The sequence below is a fragment of the Megascapheus bottae genome, chromosome 20 (genome assembly GCF_031878675.1).
Source record: "Megascapheus bottae isolate mThoBot1 chromosome 20, mThoBot2.hap1, whole genome shotgun sequence".
NCBI lineage: Eukaryota > Metazoa > Chordata > Mammalia > Rodentia > Geomyidae > Megascapheus > Megascapheus bottae.
The window spans coordinates 8,574,488-8,594,317 of NC_143528.1; the positions used below are offsets into that span (position 1 = coordinate 8,574,488).

At 39.3% G+C, this 19,830-nt stretch overlaps 1 long non-coding RNA gene across 1 annotated transcript in view; it reads left to right on the forward strand.

The window, feature by feature from the left end:
* The first annotated feature begins 1,977 nt into the window (after positions 1-1,977).
* Positions 1,978-19,830, forward strand: part of LOC150049142 (uncharacterized) — a 64,361-nt gene continuing 46,508 nt past the window's right edge. Inside the window, exons 1-2 of the long non-coding RNA XR_016538965.1 lie at positions 1,978-2,045; positions 11,765-11,829. This is a non-coding gene — a long non-coding RNA (uncharacterized LOC150049142). The remainder of the gene's footprint in view (positions 2,046-11,764; positions 11,830-19,830) is intronic.

A 19,830-nucleotide genomic window follows, 5' to 3' on the forward strand; every position in this document is an offset into this window, starting at 1 on the left:
GGAAATACACAGCCAATTTTCTTTTTTAAGAAAGAATCAAAGTGTGCCTTAAGGCTTGTGCATAAATGTCTGTGTCTGTCTGTCTGTAAAATGTGATTCCTGGGGCCGGGAGTTTGGCCTAGTGGTTAAAGTGTTTGCCTAGCATGCATGAAGACCCAGGTTCAATTCCTCAGTACCACATACACAGAAAAAAGCCGGAAGTGGTGCTGAGGCTCAAGTGGTAGAGCTCTAGCCTTGAGAAAGTCCAAGGACAGTGCTCAGGCCCTGAGCTCAAGCCCAGGACTGGCAAAAAAAAAAAAATGTGATTCCTCCAAATTCTTTAAAAATTTTTTTATTGTCAGAATAATGTATAAAGGGGTTACAGTTATATTCATGAGGAAGTAGGTGCATTACTTCTAACACATTGATACCCCTTCTCATGTTTTTGTTCCCATTTTCCTCCACCTACCCCTCCCAATCATCTTGTTTTCCCCTTCCCTTCCCTATTTCAAATAAACAAATATATAATACACCGGATAACAAAGTCTAATGTAGTAACAACATGAGATTAACCCATAAGGGCAAAAAAAAAGAGAAGAGAAATAATATAGTACATTAAGAACAACCAAATTCTTATTCTTCTCATGTACAAAATTTATTCATATTCCCAAACAGCCTCAACAGTTTAAGTCATTTCAGCATGCACTCAAAAGCATAAGATCCAGAGTCTCATCTTAAGTTTCATTTAAATTAGATATGAATGAGAGTCAAGATGTGTTTTATCCTGGAGCTGACTGCCTTCAATATGTAAAGCTTATTTCTTGGCATGCAAAATATAATGGTGGGATAAACGGTCCCCATCCCAAAGGGAGCAATGGAGAGGAAAAATATCCCAGGTTATGTCTAAAGCCTAATGGAGAAAATCGCATTAGAACTTAAGGCTGGAGAACAATCTTGTTTGCCCCCCCCCCCCCCATGTTGCCTTGTTCAGGACCACGGGGTGGAAGTGTCATTTCCATTACTTGGTGCAACAGCTTCACAACAACTCACACTCATCTTCTCCATGTTGCAGCTCTCCAGGCTGGCTTTATCCACTCCTGAGTCCAGGGATCTCTATCCTTGGGAACATGGGTACAACAGCGTATGTTCTCCACCGCGATGCCCTCTGCTTGGAGACTGCAGGCAAGGATAACACACCAAATTGCTGCTTGCTCCTTCTGGAGGAGCAGACAGCTTCTACTGCTCCTACTGCTCTAAGGCCACCTGGAGTGGCACTTGAGGGGGCTGAGAGTGTGGTGCTGAGTGCAGGGAGTGGCTCTGATGATCACAGGTGGCAGTGATCCCTTTAAATCGGCAATGCTCCTTCCCCCTTACTTTTGTGCTCTGTGTCTATGAAGCAAATAGCAGTTCTGATCTGTCACTTTTAGGATCCTTTTCCCATTGATTTAGAGATCAGCTCCTAGTTTCTGTTGAGATGGCTGATTCATACTAGTTTTATTAAAAGGTTATTTTGGCACACTCTTAAGAGTTCTCATTTTTTAAAATATGGATAGATCAAAAGTGTAAGGGGTTGTTCCCTTTGCTTGGCAGATTTGATGTCAATTGAGAATCCACTCCCCACATGGCAAAACAAGTGAATGAGCTTTTGGAGGGTACTGCCTTAGTTAATGAGGGCTCGTCCTCCCGATACACTCATTTTCCAACGGCCCTGACTCTGAGTGCCATCACATTTTGGGTTAGCATTTTAATGTATTAAGTGTGTGTGAGTGTGTGTGTGTATAGAACATAAGCATTTAGTCTGTGGAAACAGTTACAGGGAATGATGTCAATTACCCTAAAACAAGACAGATAGAATTCTATGTAAGTCATGACATGTATTTTTCTTGGAATCTACACAGCACATGGTATGGAAGTTCACAGGCTGAGAAAAATGACAATTAGTTTGTATTTCAAATACTTTCAAAATCTTGAGTATTTTTCTTTTTTTTTTTTTTTGATAGGTCATGGGGCTTGAACTTGGCCTGGCACTGTCCCTGAGTTCTTCAACTCAAAGCTACCACCTACCCGTGAGCCAAGCTCCACTTCCTGATTTCTTTTTTTCCTTCTTTTTAAAATTATTTTTAAATTTTATTGTAATTAATAGAAGGGTTACATTATATTTGCCAGATAGAAGGTGCATTACTTCACATACATTGATACCCTTTCTCATGTCATGGTCCCCATTTCCCTCCCCCCACCCTTCCCCTCATCTTGTTTCTCCCCCTTCCCTATCCTATTTCAAATAACCAAATAAACATATATACAATATACCAAATAATAAGACAAGATACTGTAACCATATGGGACAACCAAGGGACATCAAAAGAGATGAGAAATAACATAGTACATTAAGAACAACAATCACACATTATATGGCTCTTGTTTCCATATCCTGGAGGCCTTTTCTATTAGCCTCATCCAATATGGCCTTATGTATCTAGGTTTTGCCCTATTGCAAATCTCTGCTAGGAGAACCCAAGGTTTATACTAATTAGGACAAATGAGGGAAACCATTGAGCCTATGTTCCTTTGAGTCTGACTTACTTCATTTAATATGAACTTTTCCAAATCATTCCATTTCCTTACAAATGGGGCGATGTCATTCTTTCTGATGGCAGTAAATACCGCATCTTGTTGATCCACTCATCAACTGAAGGGCATCTGGGTTGGTTCCATATCTTTGCTATGGTAAGTAGTGCTGCAGTGAACATTTTGTGTTAGTGGATTTAGTCTGTCCTTGTTTCTGGACGATTGGGTAAATGCCAAATAGTGGAATTGCTCGGTCATAGGGGAGCTCTATGTTTAGTCTTTTGAGGAACTGCCATACTGCTTTCCATAGTGGTTGAACAAGTCTACACTCCCACCAACAGTGTAGTAGTGATCCCTCCTGTCCACATCCCCTCCAGCATCTGTTATTATTAGATTTCTTGATAATGGCCATTCTAACTGGAGTGAGGTAGAATCTCAGAGTTGCTTTACATTTCTTTTATGGCCAGAAATGTGGAGCATTACTTCATGTGTCTCCACTTCCTGTTTTCTAGAGGTTAATTGGATATAAGAGTCTCAGGTCCTTCTGTTGCCAGAGCTGGCTTTGAACCTTGGTCCTCAGACCTCAGCCTCCTGAGTAGCTAGGATTACAGGCATGAGCCACCACATCCTGCAATCTTGAGTATTTCATTAAAACATTCCTTATTCTTTCATTAGGATTTTTTTCTGTTTTAACTTTTGTTAGTGATAGATAGCATCTTCACTGCTTATACTTCTATTATCAGGATATGTCTTTCTTTCTTTTGACTAGAGAAATTTTAAAAATGCTTGAGAAACTCAGAGGGAACATAGAATTATGAACTATGACTCTAAAATAATGATGATCTTAGTTGCTACTTTACAACCTATACGTATTATTATCTTGATCAAATTATTTGGCTTTTCTAAAGCTTTACTTTGCTCATATGTAAAGTAGGAATAGTGTGATATCCATCCTCCTTTGGATATTGTTGTGATGACTCAATAAGCTAACATTCATACTTAGCTTAATATAAATTAGCTGTAGTAGTTGAAACAATCTGTAGTCACTACCCTTTTGTGTTTTGAAGCTTTGAAAAAGGTCCAGAAAGAATGATTAATGGTGATGCCAGAGGTAATACTCTTTTATTTCATGCATAATTAGTCAATATGCTAGTTACCTTAGTTGATATGAATAATACATGAGAGGGGTGTGAAGGGTTGTATGTAGGGCTGTGTGAATTGATGATGATGTTAAAACTAGGGGTTGTTCGGAGTATTCTTTGACTTCCTCCCCTTTTATTGGATTTAAAAAAATTTTTTTTCATCAGGGATCAGGGCTTGAAATTGGTACCTGATGTTTATTATTACTAGCACTCCACCAATTGAATCTCACCTCCAAACCCGACTTCTATGGGCTTTCTAATGGGGTTTTGCATACTGCTGCTAGTAGCATAGTAACAACTAGCTCCTCAAACCTGAATGAATCTAGTACACTGGTAAAATTATAATTTGAGCATATAATCCGGACTTTTCTGTTTCCCATTCTTGAATTTTGGGACCATCCTATTAAGGGTGCCTATATCAAGAAAAAGAAAAATGACCACGTCTGAAGTGGTGATCCTCTTTACTCTATAACAAAGCAAGGAAAGAAGGAAAATTGGATGCCCAGCCCTTTCTTGCTTCCCATATTGATGGAATGTAAGACTACGTAGGACAAGAGCTAACTTTTACATCATAGTGAACTTTTCGGCTACAAAATGTTGTCCCATCGATTATGTGGGCTCAGCCACATTTGACAACAGCAGTAGTGTTGATGATAACAGGGACGGAAGTAGTTCTGTAAGATTCTTGTCCTCTCAATAGATTGGGCAGAGATGATTGTAAGGTCTACCCCCAAAAGGCCGTTCTGGAGACCCCATGGTGTAATGGTTAGCACTCTGGACTCTGAATCCACCTATCCAGGTTTAAATGAAGGTAGGCTGACAAAAGAGAACACCATGTGGGATTCAGGCAGGAAGGAAAAAGCTTTTATTATTCTGAACTGCGTGTGTTCCATCATGCATGGTGGAGGTGCATGGCAGCAGCTTGGCCCCCACTTATGTAGGAAAGGGGTAGGGAGAATGATGAATTGTAGGGTTGTTATTTATTTATTCATTTATTAATTTATTTATGACTATTCTAAGGAAGGAAGAGATATCAGTGTATATCAGAAAGAAAACAATTTAGCTGGATGTAACTGGCTCATGTCTGTAATCCTAGCTATTCAGAAGCCCTCTTTAGGATGTTGGTTTGAAGTTAGCCTGGCAGAAAAGTTCTCAAGACTCCATTTCTAATTACAAGTCAAGCTGGAGATGTGGCTCAGATGTCAGTGTGCCCAACCTTGAGCAAGCAAGCTAAGTGAGCTTGAGGCTCTAAGTTCAATTCCCAGCACTTAAATGAACAGGGATAACTTAAACTCTTAGAGTTGAAGAACTTCAGATGTGAGGTTTTCAACAATATTGATCATTTAAAAGTTAGTGTAAGTGATCATGAAAGATAGCAATGAAGGTTAAGGGACATTATGGCCTTTTAATTGAGAAATAAGAAAATCATGAGTTAAGGAATAGGAAAAATATTTAAACTGTAGGGTACAGAGCACTGGTGGCTTACACCTGGAATCCAGGCTGCTCAAGAGACTGAGATCTGAGGGTCACGGTTTGAAGCTATTCTGAGCAGGAAAGTCCATGAGCTCCATAATTAACCACCAAATAGCTAGAAGTAAAGCTGAGGTTCAAATGATAGAGTGCTATCCTTGAGAAACAAAAAAGAAGCTCAGGGACAGTGCTCAGGTCCTGACTGGCACTAGTCCCAGGACTGGCACTAAAAACCAAAAACAAACAAAAAATGTAAGGAGATATCATTATGGATCGAGTAGTCTAGAATTTATTACAATATCTAATACATACTGATTATTATAATACATACCAATAATATTGGTTATTTACTATGTACCCCAAATGATTTTGGTTTACAGAAATATAGCAGTCAATGGAACTGACAAAACCTGCTACCATAAAAATTCTAATTCTAGTAGGGAATAAAAAATGTAAATGCCCTCGTAAGATGTAAAGCACTTTGAGGAGGTTTAAAGTGCAGAAAGTTGGTAAATCAAGAAACAAATGCTTTCTCTGTTAATTTTGTTCTTTACTCCAGTGTTTACTCCTGTTGCCTGGGAGAAGGGAGCATTTCTTCCAACAACAATGGGTGATTTCTGACAAGAAATCTGGCTCAAGGATGGAAATATTAATGGTGAGCCCAGAGGGGCAAGCAGGTCTTTATTCAGTCTACATCTGTTCCCCTGAAATAGAGAGGCCAGGGTGAGTCAATATTTACTTAGCCACAGCACCTCAAACGGGGTGAAGAGATTCATCTTACAGGATACATTCAGTCACTGTCTGAACAGTTAACACACTATTAATTTCTCTATTGAAAGAATCCACTGGTCAGAGAGAAGTTGGATCATTTACACAGGCTTCTTAAAATACCAAAGCTAATCACAGATGTTGTCTGCTTCCTATTTCCAAGGTCTTAAGTCTATTTCCAGCCTAGGGTTAGCCTGGAAGATATACAGTAGAACAGAAACAATGAAATGAATAACATTTTCTGTGTTACCCACCTACAGTCCTGTACTGGTTTTTGCTGTCACCCCAGGCAGGCTGGTGGTAATCACTGGTACTCATTTCAGTGGGAAATGGTCTCTGGAAAGACCGTGACAATAGGGAAGATGATGACAGAATTAACCAAATTGGGACACTGAGGGTGAAAGGGATGAGGTTTATTAAGCCAGAACAATAGGTATAAACTGAGAATGAGGCATTAGAAGGTTTAGGGGGTCTTGGGGAGAACAGTGTTTTCAGAAAGTCTCTGAAGATGGGGTACTTGGGTAAGGAGCAGGTGACTGAAAGTCAAGTCAGTGCCATATGCCAGGTACTGTGCTAAATTCTGTCATGTAAATGACAATTGTCACAGTAATCATTAGAGATAGGTAGTTTTGGTTTATTTTTATATTTGTAATACAAATATCAACTATGGTTAGATGAAATTTTAACACTGTGAATGTGGAGTGTGTGTGTGTGTGTGTGTGTGTGTGTGTGTGTGTGTGTGTGTGCATGTGTGCATCTGGGGGCTTGAACTCAGGGCTTTGATGCTGTACCTGAGCTTTTTGCTCAAGGCTAGCACTTTACCACTTGAGCCATTTTAGCTTTTTGGTGGTTAATTGGAGATAAGAGTCTCATAGACTTTCCTCCTGGCTGACTGGAAATTTCAATCCTCAGATCTCACTAAGCCTCTTGAGTAGCTGGTATTATAGCTATGAACTACTTGGTGCCTTGCTTAATTTACTATTTTGTAACTTGAGCAATGTAATTGTGATAGGTATTTCAGTAGGTGCATCTGTTAGTGGTGGAGGTACCTAAGAGTTGTAGATGGCAGTGATCTGTGCTCCATCAAGAACCTTGTAAGCCATTCTCTTACTTGTGGTTGGAGGCTCTGGGGCTCCCTTTATTCTAGAGAGAGTAATTTTTTGTATGTGCAAAGGATAGCACTTTTGCTAAACATCTTCATTTGAAAAAGTTGTACAAGCCTGTTTTCTGTTGCTAACAGGATACCACGAATGGAAAGCTTTAAAGAAACAGGATTATGTTGGCTCATAGCTCTGGCCTAAAGTTGAGAGTTTGCATTTGGTCATGATTTTCTTACTGGCAGAGTCCCCAGGTGACCAGGGTACCACACATGAATGACAGAGAATCTAAGAGTGCCCTCTGCTCTCTCTCCCTCTTCTTATAAAGCCATCAGTGTCCAATCTTTGGGCTCTACCCAATGACAGTAATCTAATTCTGCTCACCTCTCCTAAGGCCCCATGATTTAAAACCATAAAGTTTCCACCCTCTTAATATCTCACATTAGGGATTTCATTTCAGTATGTTTTCTGAAAAGACAAGCCATATTTATACTAATTATGAGGAAGACTGGAAATTTGAGTAGTGTGGGTATTCAATTCTTTCTTGGGAGGAAAATAATGGGGGATGTAGAGTTCCTTTCTCTAGCTTTTCTAGCTTTTTTTTTCCCTCCACATACCATTTTATTTTGAAATAATTTAAAAACTATAGTATGTTACAAAGGAATACCATGGACCCTGGATGACCAGACTCCATTTTGTCTCTCTCTGCAATTTCAACCTTTTTCTTCTCCTCCACACTCACATTGCAACTTCAGAAAGAATAGGATCAAAGAGTAAACACCTTGTGACAATAGCAAAAACAGACCCTCGGAAGAACAACACTATCACCTTGATTATCTTAGGATAGCATGCAGTTGGCACACTCCATTGACTGGCATCTATACCTGTTATGGGGAAGTTTTATGTAGTGGTGTGGGTATGGTGGCAGGAGAGGGAGAAATTGTGAGTAGAGTTTGAGATTGAACAATGTGTTGTGTCTCCATGACAATATGCCTGCAACAATCAACTTCAAAGGAGGAAAGATCTGTGTTGGCTTATGGTTTCAGTCTATGGTATTCTGGGCCCATTGTGGTAGGGAGCACAAATTGAAACAAAACTGTGCACCTCCTTTAACAAATTCAGTCCTGATAACACTCCTAAACCTTTTATTAACACCACCACCTCCCAATAATGCCACCAGTTGGGGACTGGAGTTTTTCACGTAGGGCCTTTTAGGAACAGGTCAGATTCATTCTATGACATACAAGAACTTAGAGTAAAAAGAATCCTGAAGAAAGAAAACTAAGAAGGTGTATAAAAAGACAAAAGATGATGGTAGTCGAGAATGGGGCCTTCTAGGACAAACATATTCTTTCCCCCCAATTTTTTCTGTCATGCAATGATAACCAAAAACTAATAGTCTCCTATGTGGAGGAAAGTTCACTTTAGGGAGGCATGATGGAAAGAAAGTACTAAATGCCAAGTATAAATGAGGAAGTGACAGCCAAGTATAGAAAATGATCTTACAGCACATAAAATTCAAGCAATGGAATTAGGAAATAAGAATTGAACACACCATGGGGGCCGGGAGTTTGGCCTAGTGGTTAAAGTGCTTGCCTAGCATGCATGAAGACCAGGGTTCGATTCCTCGGTACCACATACCTAGAAAAAAGCCAGACGTGGTGCTGAGGCTCAAGTGGTAGAGTGCTAGCCTTGAGAAAGTCCAAGGACAGTGCTCAGGCCCTGAGCTCAAGCCCACGACTGGCCAAAAAAAAAAAAAATCGAACACACCAAGAAAGCAAGAAAGCAAGAAAGTCAAACCATACTTTGAAAGGAACAATAAATCAACAAGGCCTCTGAAAGAGAAATCGCCAATCAAATATTTTTAAGGAGCCCAAGACAAACAAGTTATAACAACCCTTGCAATCCTGCCTGGGAAATCTGTACTCTCTCAACTAGCTGCCCAGTTTTCCTTAATGGCATTTTAATAAACCTTTGCTGCTCTAAAATTGGTGATAGTGGTGGTGATGGTGGTGGTGGTGGTGGTGATGGTGTTGTGTGTGTGTGTGTGTGTGTGTATGTGTGTTTGTGTGTATCTGTGTTGTTGTTCTTACTGTTGTTGTTACCAACAGAGTGGCTCCAAAATTTAATACCTTAGCTTCTTAGATTTATCAGAATAGTTAGAAAAGAGAATCATTATTTTTGAGACAGGAAAGACGAGTGTTCATATTAAAAGGGATTTTATTTTCTAAGATGATGAGGCAGAGCATATCCAATGTTATACAACTAGTGAACAGCACATTCAAATTTCTGTACCCAAACTGCTGGTAATATATGACACTTAATTCTATATATCAATTTGACTGAGCTATCGGGTGTGTGAAAGAATGTTTCCAGATGAGATTAGCGTTTGAATCAAGGTGCTGATCAATGTTTCAAATAAGTTCAAGCTGGCCAATGTGGCTAGGCATCACCTCATCTACTGAGAGTCAGAACTGAATGAAAAGACTAAGCAGAAGTGAATTCTTTCTTGATGATCTGAGGCACACATCTTCTCTTGCCTATATACATTCATATCTCTGGTTCTTGGGTCTTTGGTATAAGACTGGGAATTCCCCACCATTGCAGTCCTTTAATCTTGGGCCAGGAATGATGACCACAGATGGAAGATCAGTGGGACTTCTTGTTCTTTCTAATATTCTGAGCAAATTCCCACTTAAGTCTTACCTGGGTCTGTGATATTTTGTATTCTTATAGTAATAACATTTATTTCTGCCCCTTGTTCTGTTTCTCTGGAGAGTCTTGATATACTCTCTGAAATTCAATCTGCCCCATCTTTTGTACAACCAGTTTCTCCAGATAGACTTTGTTTCTTTCACTAAGTGGTTTAATTGTGGATTCTCTCTCTCCCCCTCCCCCTTCTTCCCCCTCCCTTATCTTTGTCTTGGTACGGACTTGAACTCAGTGCCTTGAGCTCTCACTCGGCCTTTTCTACTTATAAGTCACACCTCTAGTTTTAAGACCTCATTTTCAAGATTCCCCTTGACTTAGAATATGGTTGTATAACCCTATCATAATTTGGGAATGCTGTATGTTGAAAATGCATTTAACATACCTGTCCTATTAAATCTCTTAATTAGCCATCAGAGCACACTGCAGAGTCCCAGTTGGTTGTCTTTGTCGGTGATTGGCTGTCTGGGAGCTGTGACTCCTTGCTTCTCTCTCCCCATTCCTCTGACACTATCATATTGAGTATCCCTAAATATGGGAAGAAATCAAAATTCAAACTTCTTTCACATCATTAACTGGTTTGCTAAATGGTAACCACTTTTTACAAAGGGGTTAAAAACATAATAAAAATTGTAAACTGAACCTTCTGTACTATGAGAAGAGGCTTTCAATTTTTCAGAAAACTTATGGGAATGACATCATGTGAGACAAACAGGTATGGCTAACAAACGAAGAAGGTTAAATGGCACTTTGGGAGGAGATACATTGTTATGTGAGGCAGATTGTGCAGGCAAGCTGGCACATACAATCATAGGCTCACAGAAAAAAAAAAAAAGCTTTCTATGGATTTCTTTACAGAGGCCAAAGTCTGTGCTTCAGTTTCAGGAAATCCCCAAACAGGAAATATGATGTTGCAGGCATTGGGCTTTGGGGATATACTCAAGAGAGAGATATATTTCAGCAACTTAAAAATTAACTCAGTGACTTTTTTGGCTTCTAGAGACATGTGACTGAGCCAAGGTGAAGCCACCCTTCCTCACTGTGTGTGCAGCTGGCTCAAGTGCCCTCAGGCTCCCCACCCATCATGCCCAAACAGCTGTGTGGTTTGGATTCTCCCCTCCTCCTTCCCCATATGCCCCTGCTGAGGCATCTTTTGTGGAGGGTATAGAAAACAAAGAACAATCCTTCATCTTGTTCTGACTAAAAACAATCTGTTTTGGCGACGGCAAAACTGTAGAACCAGGGATTAAACAGTGATCTCAGCGCTGGCAGCCTCTGGGATGACCTTGGAAAAGACTTTTAGTCTGTGTCAACTTGATCAGAGCTTCCAGACAAAACATTCAAGTTCAGCCAAATGATGTTTCCAATGCTTGCCTGTTTGACATCATTTAGATGCAGTCTTCAAGGAGTTAGGTTTCAACCAACTTCTGAAGGGACCTCTCTCTGCTCTCACCCCTACTTTCCGAACACCATCCAAATAAATTACAGGGAAACATTTGACCATGCAGATAGATCAAGCTATTATAATCTTCACCTATTACCTGGAATGTGGTGGTTTGGATGAATTTGGAGAAGACAGGAAAGTGTTATTCAGGTCTGAGAGCCTGACTCTTACTGACGACCAAGGTTTACCAATCTTTTCAAATGCCCTTATGTGGGCTTACTGTTTCCCAGTGGAAATGCAAAGGTCCTGCCCACCATTTTCCCTGCTTACATGTGTCCCAGATTTCCTCTAGACATTGCCTCCTGGGTACTTGATTAATTGGAAATGGCCAGAGATCATTTGATGTCGGTTACATAGAAGAATTGGACAAATCTAATTTGAGAATAGCCAGTGACAGTATGTACTCTCTCATCTCCCACTGCTTCCAGTCATCCAAAGAAATGTAGAACCAAAGCAATTATTGAAGAAAAAAAGGAGCATGTGGCTTTTCCCACAGGGGGATTTCATTTGTCCAGTTGGGTCCCCATGTTTACTGCATCTCAAAGAAAACCATGGCAACCATATTTTTCTCTGTTTCCTCTTCCTAGATGTTTGTCCCATCTGTTAGATATTTATGGATGAAGTCAACATTTACTTCTCCTTTCATACTTTGGTGAGTTCATTAAAAAAAGTTAATGTGATTCTTAGCTTGGTAAATTATAAGATTGTAAATTTCATTGATATGTGAGCATGCTCACTTATTTGATTTGTCAGATAGTTTCTATGCAATATGTAGAGAACTATCAAAGGGGGCAGGGGAGAACATCCTGCTGTGTAGGTATTTGTTTCTGTGACAGGAAAGTGGTCCCCTCATTCATCAGTCATTCTTGGGCTCAGTCATGCAGATCTTGTTTCATTCAAACTTGAAAATCTCAGATAGTCGAAGCCGGACATACCTCCCTCTTTTCTTGTAGTTTTGCATCTTACAGCCTTTTTATAAGCTCATAGTGTCATATGGCTATTTTATAAGCACTGTATACAGAAAACAATAATGAATACATGTGACTCAATGTCAGTAGTCACAAATAGAACTATTTTTGGAGGCATAGAGTATGATTTAAATGAAATCCATGAATGGGAACCATCCCAGGTCTAGGAATCCTGGCTTGTATCTGCAATTTCTTTGTCACTGACTACCTTTGTGAGTGTGAATAAAACACTAAACCTCATTATGAACCCCAGTTTTTCATATTAAAAATGGAAATATATGTACACATATATGTATATATATATATATCATCCCCAAAGAACATAGAAATAATGTAGACCTAACATGACTAAACACTGGTTAGTGAATTGCCTAGTTTTCATCTCCTGCCTAGTAGATAACAGTTCCACCTCTTGTCTCTGATCTCATTTTTATAACCATTCTCATCTTGCTTGCTTGTTTTATACTTTTGACTCTCATCAGAATGCTAAGTGTTAAAACACTTAAAAATATGAAATTCATCACTACCTGATGAATGTAACTGTAACCTCTCTATACATTACCCGACAATAAAATACAATTAAAATTTTTAAAATATGAAATTCTCTGCACTCCAATGATATGAATCACTACTCATCCGTTTCAGATTCATTGAGTTCTTTCAAATGTATGCAGATGTTAATCTACCACTGTAGTCAGGATTAAGGGCATTTATTCCCATCAGTGAATCCTTTGGTTCCCCTTTATAATTAATATTCCAAGATACTGGCCCCTGGCAAAGGCTGACACCAGCCATGCTTTCTCTTTATCTTATGCTTTAAATCTTGATCTAAGCAGCTATCTACTGGGAACCTGATTTTGATTCATCATAGGATCCTTGAATTTAGCAAAATAGAAATTACAGTCTTTGTCTATAAACCTGCCTAATCCCAACATTGTACATCTGTATATGATACCATATTCCTTCCCTACCTCCTTTTTCCGTATGAGTCTATCCCAGTCGATAATCTTCTTCTGGAAAAATCGAACACACGGAGCGTTGGAAAGGTAGAGGAGAAAGCGGAATGGAGAGAGTTACTACAGAATACAGGGTGTTCTATACTGTCTTCTAATTTCTGAAGCAAGTAAAAAAAAGGCTCTGAGTTAAGAATCTGTGAGCTCTGTGTGTTTTTCACTGTTACTATCTGCATCTGTGTTACTATCAAAATAATATTTTTAGGCCATGTAAATTTCAACAAAAGAAAGAAGATGGAAAGAATGGCTTCTAATAGCTCCTGTTTACAGGGCTCAGCTTATTCTGTTGACTTTAAGACCCTTTTCCTCAACAAAAACCTTTCTCTACTAAATCCAAAACTTCCTTACTTAGTGCTTAAGAGCCACTCAGCCTTTTTTTTTTTTTTGTGGATCATGGGGTTTGAACTCAGCCTGGGTGCTGTCCCTGAGCTCTTCAGCTCAAGGCTACCACCCCATCCACCAAGCCTAACTTTCTGTTTTCTGGAGGTTAATTGGAGATAAGAGTCTCAACTCCTTTTGTGCCCATGCTGGCTTTGAACCTTGATCCTCAGATCTCAGCCTCCACAGTAGCTAGGATTACATGCATGAGCCTGGCTCTCTCAGCATCTTTAACATGGAGATTTTCTTTTTGTTCTTCTATAGCTCTTGGCGGCCTTTCCAGGCTCATTCCCTACTCTGGTTATACAAACTGATCACATGTTGCCTGTCTTTATCTTTGTGTGCCATGTTTAATTTCTCTGCCTAGACTATCAGGTTGATGATTTCAATGTTCTTCAAGACCCAGTTCTATTTTTCTCAGACTTATTTCCTTAGTGAATTCTGCCCTGTTATTCTAAGAGGGTGTTAGTCCTTCTCTCTTTTTTTCTTTCTTTGGTTCTTTCTTTCTATACTGTATTTAAAAAGTTTCACTTCTGTATAGAAAAGAAGGGAATAGGGTAGCCCATTCCTCAAATGATCTTATAGCTAGTTTGGCAAGTTCACATGTGCATATTCACACATCTATAAGGAACATAGACAGACACAATACTCTGACTTCTGGTTGAAACTCTGTATGCTAACTCTGAGTTTAAATGAGGGGTCAAAATGCTTGGAGTTACTTTCTGTTGCCACATTTTCTTCATTTATCCTTTTCTACTTCCTTCCATGGGTTCTGGGACAGTAAGCTCATTGTCCCCAGTGTGCTTGATTAGATGGTATCGGCAGTACATATTGGTACTATAGATTATCTTGCTAAAATTCCATCTGTTTTATGTTACCTTCTTAGTCTGGTATGCACCTGGCACCAGGAGAGGAAAGGTGAAATGGAAAAAAAAAACTACTCCAGCATAAAAGGAGTTACTATTAATTTTCACAATCTGTTTACATGTTTGTCTCATGAAGGCTGAATTCTTTAAAGATTCAATTAAATCATTTCTGTTATACAACTGTAGACCCTAACAGAGTGTCTGGAAGAATCAATCAGTAAAGTATGAACTCTGTTATTATTATTATTACTATTATTATTACCACTACTATTTTCTAGTCCTGGGGCTTGAAGTCAGGGCCTGGTCACTGTTCTTGAGCTTTCTCAAAGCAAATGCTCTACCACTTGAGCTGCAGCACAACTTCCAGCTTTTTCTGTGTATGTGGTACCCAGGAATCAAACCTAGGGCTATGTGCATGCTAGGCAAGTATTAGGCCCTCTCAGCCCCTGTGTTTCTATTATTGAGGTTAAAGATTTATTTTAAGTAGTATGTTCTCCCTTAGTTAAAAACTTGCTCATGAGCAAATGAAAATGTACTTGTATATCTCTGGATGTATTTGAACATTCGACATCTTTTCATTTGAAATTAACCGCAAGCATAGGTAGTATTTCTATATGGTACATGCTTTCATGAGCTCTTTTGTGAGGGGAAGTGAAGTGGCTAATCACAGTGTTGATGGCAAAGATCCTGGTAGGGTTGCATGTTTTTCTCTGAAACTTCTAAAAAGGCTGTGGCTCAAGTGGCATAGAGTTAGCTGTGAGTAAATAAAGGTCAAGGACAGTGTCCAAGACTGGCACACAACAAACAAGGGGTAAAATCATACTCAAGTATATCTCACATGGTGATTATCAGAAGAAAATCACCCATGGCTTTGTTCTTAGATCTGTCTTCTACCATCCTTCCCTCCCTCCCTCCCTCTCTCCCTTCCTTCCTTCCTTTTTTGGGGGCTTGAACTCAGAGCCTGGGCGCTGTCTTTTAGCTTTTCCACTCAAGGATGGCTCTTTACCATTTAAGCCATGACTCTACTTCTGGCTTTTCATTAGTTAATTGGAGGCAAGAGTCTTGCTGATTTTCCTGCCCCAGCTGGCTTTGAATCATGATCCTCAAGTCTCAGCCTCCCTCAGGAGGCATCAACCACTAGCACCCAGCCTCAGACCTGTCTTTTAAACAACATAAATCCAGTTTATCTTCACTTTCTAACTTCTTTGAATTTAAATGTCTCAATCACCCAATGGTAATATTGCTCTTCAGGGTAATTTGATAAAAGATGCAATTACTCCATGTGCATTTTTAATTTCATCTCTTTAGATAAAACAGGTTGATGTAATGAAAGCCTGCTCTCCTGAATCAAGTGCAAATGTAATACAAACTCTATTACTCTATAAGAAATCTACTGGAGCAACAGACTGCTCATAAAATATGTTCTGTTGGCTGTACAGTATATCCCTATCCTATTATAAGATTTCACATTGATGACTTTACTTTGATGACTCTTATTATTCTGCTCTATTTATTCCTGAGACCACATACAGAGTCAGTTATGCAAATTTTATAAATGAAATTATATTTAAGTACAAAGCAATGTATCCGTTTGTGGAGGAAAAGTACATTGCTAACTTATACTGAGCAAGGGATTTGCTGTTGTCTCCTGGGTGATTTGGCAGTCTCTGTCTTGGGTTGTTTTCTCTTCTTTCATTATGTGTCTGAGTCTCTAATACATCTTACGTTTTAGCCATACACACACACCTCATAGCCATAGAATTAGCTAATTTACTTTTTCTGCATCACAACCTTCATCTGTATTTTTGTTTTGTGCCTGAAAGTGAAGGGGAAAAAAAATCCAGGCATTAAGCTCTCATTCCATTAGGAGGATGCATTTCCGTTTTTATCCAATTAGCTGCTGTAATTTGAAGCTTTTGGTGCCTGCTGATAAGGTAGGAACTAGCGGCTGCAAAAGGCCACTGAAAGCTTTCAGAGGGCACACGGTGAGCTGTTAGCTGGAGTTTCACTGCACAGATCAAGTGTCAGGCCTGCTCAGACAGTCTGGTTCTCAAACTGTGGGTATTCATTAGCCATTGATAGGCAGTTATCCAGGGACTGCACAGCAAGGTTTCAGATCCTCAGGACTCAAGGCACGTAGACCAAAGTAGTCAGGAGTGATTTCAAATCCCGGAGTGCAGCTTGTTTTCTGTGATGAAGGATTTAAGAAGCTGGCTTCTTTCCTTCTTTGGAAAATGTGAACACATCAAAAGTGTATGTTTTAATTTGACTCCATTTCCTCATTCTAAGTGATCTCTTTGATACTAATAGAGCAAAGGAATCTTATAGGAAAGAAAATGGAAGCTGTTAATTCTGGAAGCCCAGAAAGACTTCTTTAATTCAGTCTGTTGGGATGATGATTTGCACAGGAAGAAGGGTGATTATTACTTCATACAATCTGAAAGAACATAAGTGCTTATAAATGTAAGGCAAGGCATCTTTAGAATTCTTTAGCCTGACTAGCGAATGTGAAAGGATTTCTGCTTCAAAGGTTGGAGCTGGACATGACGACCACTTTCTTAGGATACCTTCAGCATTAATAAGTTTGTGAGAAATAAATGCACAAGAAAAAATCCTCTCATCCTTTAAAAGAAAAACTTACTGATTTTGAAATATGTGAATTACATCTGAGAGCATGGAGATAGACTAGATAAAATGGAGAAATCAGATGGCAGGGTCTGGCTGGCTTTTTTTTACTTCTTTGGTTTACTCATTGGTATAATAAAGCGGTAATTACTGGTACCTGTTTTGAGCATATTCATGATTAGTAAGACATTATGTAGACAAAACTTGGGACATATTGTGGGTTTGGCTTCAGATCAAAGCAATAAAACAAATATTGCAATAGAATGACCCATATAAAGTTTTTAGTTTTCCAGTCCATGTAAAAGTTGTGTTTATGTAATACTGTAGTCTATTTAGTAGGAAACAAGGCAAAAAGTCAGCAGTTATACTTTAATTTAAAAATACTTTATTGCTAAAATGTTCACAATTATTTGAGTCTTCAGTAAGACGTCACTGGAAGTCTGACCTCAGTGATGATGATGACTGCAAACTGATAAGCGTTCTCTGGTTGTTGAGGATCAAAGGGGCTGTGATGTTTGTTCCATTGACTAATTCTTCCTCTCATATAAAGATTTCTCTGTACCTTGCAACGCTATTTGATACATTTTTCCCACAGGAGAACTTCTTTTAACATGAATCAATCCTAATTTTATGTGAGAATACTTGGTGTTGCTTCAATGAAGTTTGTAACTTATTCAGCAGGAGTACATTCTATCTCAAAAAAAAATCTACTTTGTGAAGAAATATTCATTGGTGAAATTTTCCTAAGCAGTTTTTTGGAATTCTATCATGTCTCCAATTCTATTATGGATTCCAGCTCTCTTGCTGTTTCTACACAATAGACTGTAGTTACTTCCTCCCAGTGAAGTCTTCAACCTTTCCAAATCTCCTGAAAAGATTGGAAAATGTTTCTTCTGTCTCCTGTTTATGGTGGATTTTTGGCCTCCTTCCATGAATCACGATTTTTTGAGGTAGGAAGGGGTCTGGTTGCTGGCTCTGAGCTTTTTTTTTTTTTTTTGCTACAGCACTGTGTCTGGATTTATGGTGGTTAATTGGAGATAAGAGTTTCATGGACTGCCTGGGCTAGCTTTGAACTGAGATCCTCAGATCTTAGCTTCCTGAGTAGCTAGAATCGTAGGCTTGAGTCACTAGTGCCCAGCTGAATCATGAATGCTTTTAATGGTATCTAGAATGGTGAGTCGTTCCTGGGTTTTCAATTTACCCAAACCCACCAGAGAAATCATGATAGCAGCTACAGCATTACAAACTATATTTATTAAGTAATAAAACTTGTAACAATGCCAGAATAAAAACATTAATTTCATTGTATGTCTCCAACTAGAGCTCTTGGGTGACTAGCTATGTTGTCAGTGAATAGTGACATTTTAAAAAGAACCTTTTGACATTTTTTTGTTGTTGTATGAGAAGTAAGTCTCAACCATGATGTAAACAGATGTGCTATCATCAAGGCGCACATTTATTTAAGCCTAAGCAGGGTAACTTGAGCATAATTCTTTATAATGTTCAGAATGACAGATAAACCCTGGCTTCAGCTTAATGTCACCATCTGCCTTGTCCAAGCACTATTGCTAAGGAAGTGCCATGGCATCTTCTTCCAAATGATGATGGGGATTTCATCTTCTGGGAAAACCAGTTTCTTTTCTGTGTTTACTGGGTTTTCACTTCTGCTTTCATTTACAAACTGCCTTGCATTCACACTTTGGCACAAGAGGTCTAGGTAGGGCCTAACTCAGATTTCAGCATGGCTATTTCAGGATGCTTAGTCATGATTTAAAATGAGTGAGTGAGACCATTTCAGCTGAACATGTAGAGGCATTGTAGGGTTTTGCATCAGCCTGTTTCCAATCGTCTACTGCTTTAAAAGCTAGGGAGTCCCAATGAGAGGGAAAGGGCTATGGGAGATTGGAGGCTGGACGGTGCAGCAGTGGGCATTCATACAATGTTTTTCAGTTATATTTGCTGTCTTGGGAATGATCCCTAGTATTCTAAACAATCACCGTGCTATATCTCAGATCACTAATCACAGTTAACCCTAAAAATAGAATAATAGTGAAAACATTTGAAATTGCAAGAATTACCCAACCATCACACAAAGGCTCTTTCCCCCTTAGAAGTGTTTAGTTTTTATACTTGGCCTATAAGTTCATAGGATGTTTATATAAAGTATGAGATTTGGATTAAAGCATACATTTCTTTTACCTAAAGATCTCATTCTCCAGTGTCATTTGTTGATAAGATCATCTTTCCTCTGTTGCATTGCTTTTGTACTTTTTTTTTGGTCAGTCCTGGGACTTGAACTCTGGGCCTGAGCACTGTCCGTGAGCTCTTCAGCTCAAGGCTACTGCCCTATCCCTTGAGCCACAGCACCACTTCCAGTTTTCTGATGGTTAATTGGAGATAAGAGTCTCATAGACTTTAGTGCCTGGGCTGGCTTTGAACTGAGATCCTCAGATCTCAGCCTCCTGAGTAGCTAGGATGATGGGTGTGAGCCGCAGTGCCTGGCTACTTTTGTACTTTTGTCTAAAAGTAGCTAAGCTACTGGTGGTTCATAGTCTGTATTCCTAGCTACTCAGGAAGCTGAGATCTGAGGATTGTGGTTTGAAACTAGCCTGGTCAAGAAAGTCTGTAAGAGTCTTATTTTCACTGAGCCACCACAACAGCAATAACAACAACAAAAAGCTGGAAATAGAGCTGTAGCTCAAGTGATAGATTGCAAACCTTATGCAAAAGAAGTTTGGAGGCAGTACCCAGGCCCCTGAGTTCAAGACTGCACCCCCAATAAAATTAGCTGGAAACAAACCCA